This window comes from Ipomoea triloba, chromosome 1 (assembly GCF_003576645.1).
Source record: "Ipomoea triloba cultivar NCNSP0323 chromosome 1, ASM357664v1".
NCBI classification, from domain to species: Eukaryota; Viridiplantae; Streptophyta; class Magnoliopsida; order Solanales; family Convolvulaceae; genus Ipomoea; species Ipomoea triloba.
This window is the reverse complement of record NC_044916.1, coordinates 3,851,045-3,857,118: the sequence shown is the minus strand read 5'-3', so window position 1 is coordinate 3,857,118 and position 6,074 is coordinate 3,851,045. Positions and strand designations below refer to the sequence as shown.

The following is a 6,074-nucleotide window of genomic DNA, read 5'->3' as shown; positions in this document are numbered from 1 at the left end:
CCCCCCCCCCCCCCCCCCACACACACACACACACACACACCATTCTTAAGTTGCAAAGTATGGATACATGCACAAACGCAAACACAAAGAGACATGATACATGGTTTGAATTGGCCTCTTTGTGGATAACTTAGGTCCCATATTTGTGTTGTATGACCCTTTAGGGATACAAATGGTTATTTCTCTATAATTGAGAGAGCGCACAAGTTCAATTTTCCCATTTTGCTATATGGGAGGGAAATGGAATATGGTTGTGTATTTACTATTTTGGCCACAAATTAGATGGTGTCAACTGTCAAATGCCTCAATTGGGGGGAGGGGGTGGACCAAAGTCACCATTTCTGTCACAACTTGAGTCCAATATTTGCATTGTCCATTTACCGAGGGACATAAATAGCTATATCCCTATAATTAAGGGACCAAAAATATTACGGAGTATTTCTCAAATTTTCTACATTACAGTTTGATACATCTTTACCAAAAGTGTATTTTATGTCACGTTATCATACACATGGTTCCTTTTCACAGGAAATATTTCTTCTAGAACTTGGATTTACAGTGACTTGAATAATGAATTGTGGTGAAGCAAATGTTTTCCCTTCTAACTACTTTTTGTTAAGGTGGGGCCCATATTTCACTATGGGATGAACATAGATAGAGTCCTTAAGAGAGCCATCCCAGCGAAGAAGTGAAGGCCACAATTTAATAAATCAAGAATAGTAGAAACCCATTCTGGATGGCCCAACATGATCAACCACTGACGAATTAGCTGATGCCTCGAAAGCCCATAGGTTGGGCAATCAAGGTATGGAGCTCAAGAGGTTGGTCTGTTAGTTCCTGAAAAACCTAGCTTGGCAAGTTTCTCACGTAGCAACCACAGGTTATTAGGTCAACAGCTATAACTTAGCACTCGAGGTTGGCACGCTACCTACTAGACCAATAAGTCGGTGATGCATAAATAGTCAGATAGGCATAGCATGTAGGCTTGCAAAGAAACATTGTTATGTTTTACTAGTTTAGTCACCCAATCACTTAGCCTTTAGACAATAGCTTAGATTTGGTTAAATTCCTGATCTCCATCACTCATATTAATCATATATTCTCCTCACATACTGGCTATCACTAGGCCTATAGCATAGTGCCCGAGCTTTATTAGCTCACACACTTAGTAAATCCTCAAATGGCGTGCAATGATATCAATAATTGTGGAATTTCAGTTTGGCTTAGCCCAAAAAGACGTGTGGTTTTCCCTCTCAAGTTTTCATGTAAATATCTGGTTTTATATTATCTTGCTCTCATATTCATAAGTACTGAGTATGTTGGATTGGGGTAATTAACACCAACACCTAAAAGTGTTACAGTGTATCTATGTTCCAATATAATTAAATAAAATATATTGAATTGTATGAAGATTTGCAAACATGAGTAGTGTTGTAAATTAGGGCGCACATTATAGGGAACTAGAAATTCTTCAAACTCTATGATTCCTAAATGGCTAAACAGCCTAAACTGTCAAATTGGCCCTTATGTTTTGCCTGTTTGTTTCATTTGGGCCGAACTGACATTTTAGTCACTCCTAAACTATTAGAAAAGTGAAGTGATCAAGTAAATTCATAATACTTCTAAGATTCCTAACATGAGTTTAGGCAACCATCCTAATCTCAATTTAGGGATGAATACTCTAACTATTCGAAGTATATAGAATAATAATACTCCTAACACACAATTTAAGTATGTTGTGATAGGACATATAGGTCTTGTTTAGGGATTGACTGTAGTGTTACCGAATTGTATTAGGTGTTAACTGTTAGTTGCTTGTATGCACTTTGTACAAGTGTGTTTGGCAAAATTAATAGTAAGTTATTAGTTGCATGGATTGTAAAATTTCATATAATGGTATTATTATATTGATAATTGGTTTGGATTTTTATGCATTTATTTTAAAAAAAATAAATTGAATATATAGGTAGGGGTATAATTTATATATAGTTATATACACATTACAACAAATAAAAAATGATTCCACACATACATATTAGCTTTTTGACTTGGTCAAATAATTACAAGCTCTTCGTGAAGCATGGCCATAATTCAACAACAATGATAAGTAAGATGGGAATAGAGAAAATAGAAGATGGTGATAAGTATTAAAAGATGCTAATGGATGTAGTTATAGTAGTAGATAGATATGCAAGTAGATAAGGATGATAATAATTAGTAGATAATGACTGTAGCATAGTAACAGATAGATATGTAAGAAGATAAGTATGACCATAATTCAACAACAATGATAAGTAAGATGAGAACAGTAAAGATAGAGTATGGTGATAAGTGGAAGAAGATGGTAATGAATGCAGTCATAGTAGTAGACAGATATGTAAATAGATAAGGGTGAAGGTTGGGACGTTGGGTGGGTAAGTGGTGGTAGGAGTAGATAGATAGGTGGTGGGAGTTCTGTTTTCTATTTGGAGAACGAGAAAAAAGTGTTTTCCAGTTTTCAAAATGGAAACTGTTCAACATGTTTTTTTTTTTCTCCAATTTTCCAGAAAACTAGAAAATTCTCTAGTTAGTACACAGGCCTTGAGATTTCACTTTTATGCATTGATGAACCATTTCGTTTTTAAAGATCTGTAATCCATTAAATGGAACCAACAGGATGGCAGACATTAGTGCATAATAAAACAAAACACTATACAAGTCTAAGTTAAACAAAAAATCAATCAAGTTGTTTATTTATCGACTAATAGGGTGTCTCTTCTCGAGTCCTAAGTTTGTACACTGGTTGAAGTAATGGAATGAATTGTTTATTTATGCTTTCAGATTGACTATTCTCTGACAATATAGTTGGCAACTTTACACAGAAAAGGAGTGATAAATGTTCTTAGACAATATGGGTGATAGATCTTTTGCGTTGCTATTGTTTCATTTGTTTGGTAAGAGAAAGCTTTTAAGAAAATTTGTCCTTTGATGTGTACTTTAAGACATAATGCCAGGAACCTTTAGTAACGGGAGTGAAGATTAAATTTCTAAGCAAGATTTTAGTTCAAATCTTTATTGAGGATATTCTTGCTTGGATTTTTGCTGAGTGTTTCTGGGTAACATATCTAATTTTGGTTGAAGGTTTTTGGGCAAAGCATCTTAATTTGCTTCCTTTGGCAACAAAGTGGAATCACTGTGGACTTTCATGCAGCTGTTTATCTTTGCTAATATCAATAATAGGGAGTGAAGGTGAGATGCCAAACTGGATACATCATACATGTGTATCTAAATGTTTCTCCCCTCTAACCCTCTTCAAAGTAAACACAGGTGGTATTGATTTATTTTATTTTATTTTTCTCTTTGGCTGTTATATTTTATTCTTTATTGATTTATTTTATTTTATTTTTCTCTTTGGCTGTTATATTTTATTCTTTCCTTCCTCTGTACTGTCTTACTCTAACACTCCCCATACATTCTTTTCCTTTCCTTTCTATCTCTTCTTCTCAAACCTCATCAGGCATTCTTTTCTTTGGGAAGCACGGGGGATATATCATATTGTTGGGCCTGTGATAATAATATGAATAACCTTTTTGCAATACTAATTTAAATATTGTATGGTTTTTGTTATTGAGGTCTTTGTGTTGAGCATTGCATCCTTTTTAGTTGAATGTCTTTGACAGTTAAAAGTAGTGCTCCGTGCTTTAAATTCTTAGGCTCCATTTAGAATGCAGGTATAGGATGCGAAAGAGTCTTGATTCTGATATCAATATCCTTCCCGCATTTGTTATGCCCATTCTATTGTAATTGTGATTCCTAACCAGACCACGTTCCTTTCTATACCATAACCCCCCCCAAACTTCATGTAACAAACCAAAAAGTAGATAGATGATCAGAGAAGCTACTCAAAGAGAGAGTGGATAGAATTTGAATTAAATTTCATTTGTTTTCAGAATTATATTCAGAAAATGCATGGATGGGTAATCTCTTTCATTAATGACTTAAGATCTATGGTTTGTTGAGTGTCAGAACTGATATCTATAATAATAATATTGATGATGATGATGATGACAATGACACTATGCTGCCATTTTATCAATAGGATTTTAGTGATTTGTGTGTTGTAATATTATTGTATTTTCATCAGAAAATTCCTGATAACTTTCAATATTCCTTGAAAATATCTGTATTGAATGAAGATTTATTAGCAAAAGTTTCTTTGACATTGATGCTCAAAGTTTCTAGCTTGAGTAATCACCCTGCTGGTTATTCTCTGGAGTTATTTTTAGCTCATCATCTTCCTTTCCTTTTCTTTTTTTTTTTTTTCATAAAGTTTATTACAAGTTCTTAACAGACACTGTATTTTTTTCTTTGCAACTACAATTGCCAAGATGCAGTAGTGCAGTACTATCTAGCTGAAAGGAAGAAGACTGATACAGGATTGTAAAAACATAGAGGGGACTAAATGAGGTCCTGAACCATTGAATAATGTATTTATGTTGTCTAACTTGGGTCGGAGCCATTTCCTGTTGGTGTTCTAGTTAATGGATTTGATCAATGCCATGTTACGGATAAACTGGAGATAACTTAAGCCTCTGAGTTTCTTTCGTCAATGTGGTATCTGTCCCTTTGCTGATGCAGTTGGTTCACTTGCATGACATGTTCTGCATGGTTTTGCAAATGTCTGGAAAATTTTCCGACCAAACCATTGGCCTGAAGCACCATGCTTCTTATTTGGTATGCGTTTGACTTGATTGCATGGTTGGGTGTTGACTCCTGTGTTGAGATTAAACTCTTTCGTGTTTGATCTTCTGCTATTCTTTTGAGCTGGTGACAGTATCTCCTTTAAACTGGTTTCCTCAAGCGCTTGAGGTTGAGAGCTTTTAGACAGAACAGATTGTGACAAAACCCGACCCTTATGAAACAATACTTTAGCTGGTGCATTGCTGTTCGGGTTTGCCTTGGTCGAGTCATCTGTTGTTGATGGGAATTCAAATTCCGGCTCCATATTCTGGACCCCCGTAGCCTTATTAGTCAGAGCTAATGGAAGAAACTGCTGAGTTTGAAGCTGCGCATTCTGGTTCTGGATACATACGAGGTCTGCAAACGAGGGTGAGCCATCTGCAGCAAAATCTTGTGCAACACCTGACAGCCCCTTCTTTCCCATACTGGTCATAATGGACACGGTGAAGCTCTCTCTAACGCTTCGGCCTCTTTATATACAGAACTCAGAACAGTCCCTCCCGGTAAGTTATATCTTAATAATTTTTATTTTGTCAACACCCATGAATTGAGATTTTGTCTGGCGTAGGGGAACAAGGAAGATAGGCACCTTAAATTTGTTTTATACAATGAGGTTCTCTGAAGAAGAATGCTGCATTGTGAAGATGTAGCGTAGTTTTCAAGAACGAGAGTGGAAGTCCAGCCATAAGAGGTGGGTTTCTTTACTCTCTTGTTTTGGCATATCTTAAATGTTGATGTTGGATGCATCACTTCGTGACTTGCTGGTTTTGTGTTTTGTGATGGCTTTTAATGTTTTGTTTGGCCGTCCATTCTAGGCTAGGGAGTAGGGACTGCATTTCATTTTATTTTATTTTTCTTCTTCCTTAAATCCATTTAATATATGAGAAAATCTATAATGTTCATTACTAAAATGAAAAATACTAATTGGATTCTCAAGTTTTATTCCCTTATTTAAAATTTTGATGTTAACATTTTTCTGAAGATGACTTATCATTTCTTGTTACATCAACGTGTAGATATTCAAAGTCTATGTTGTAGACCTTGTAAATGAACAAATTATCAAAAATTTAATATAATCAACTATATGAGATAGGGAACTTTTAGAGTGTATGTAATAGCGAACTATACTAGAGTTAATACCAAAAATTGTCCTCGATTATAGTGGTTTTTTCTCAATTTCGTCTTAAATGACTTTAGTGACCCAATATAGTCCTAGATTTTTGTGTTTTTTCTCAATTTAATCTCCCATTTGTTATTCTCTCAAATTGATGTTAAATAGAGGGATAATTCAGTAATCTCAATATTGGTCTCTCTTTACTCTCAAATCTGCGAAGTGTGAAATCCCTTTCTGTTAC

The 6,074-nt window shown here is 35.1% G+C and overlaps 1 protein-coding gene across 1 annotated transcript in view; it reads left to right on the top strand.

Moving 5' to 3' along the window:
• LOC116016409 (protein FRIGIDA-ESSENTIAL 1) overlaps positions 1-5,655 on the top strand; it is an 18,064-nt gene extending 12,409 nt beyond the window's left edge. The window contains exons 9-10 of the transcript XR_004097777.1: positions 3,121-5,222; positions 5,288-5,655. The gene's annotated coding sequence lies outside the window, so the exon portion shown is untranslated. The remainder of the gene's footprint in view (positions 1-3,120; positions 5,223-5,287) is intronic.
• The last annotated feature ends 419 nt before the right edge of the window (positions 5,656-6,074 follow it).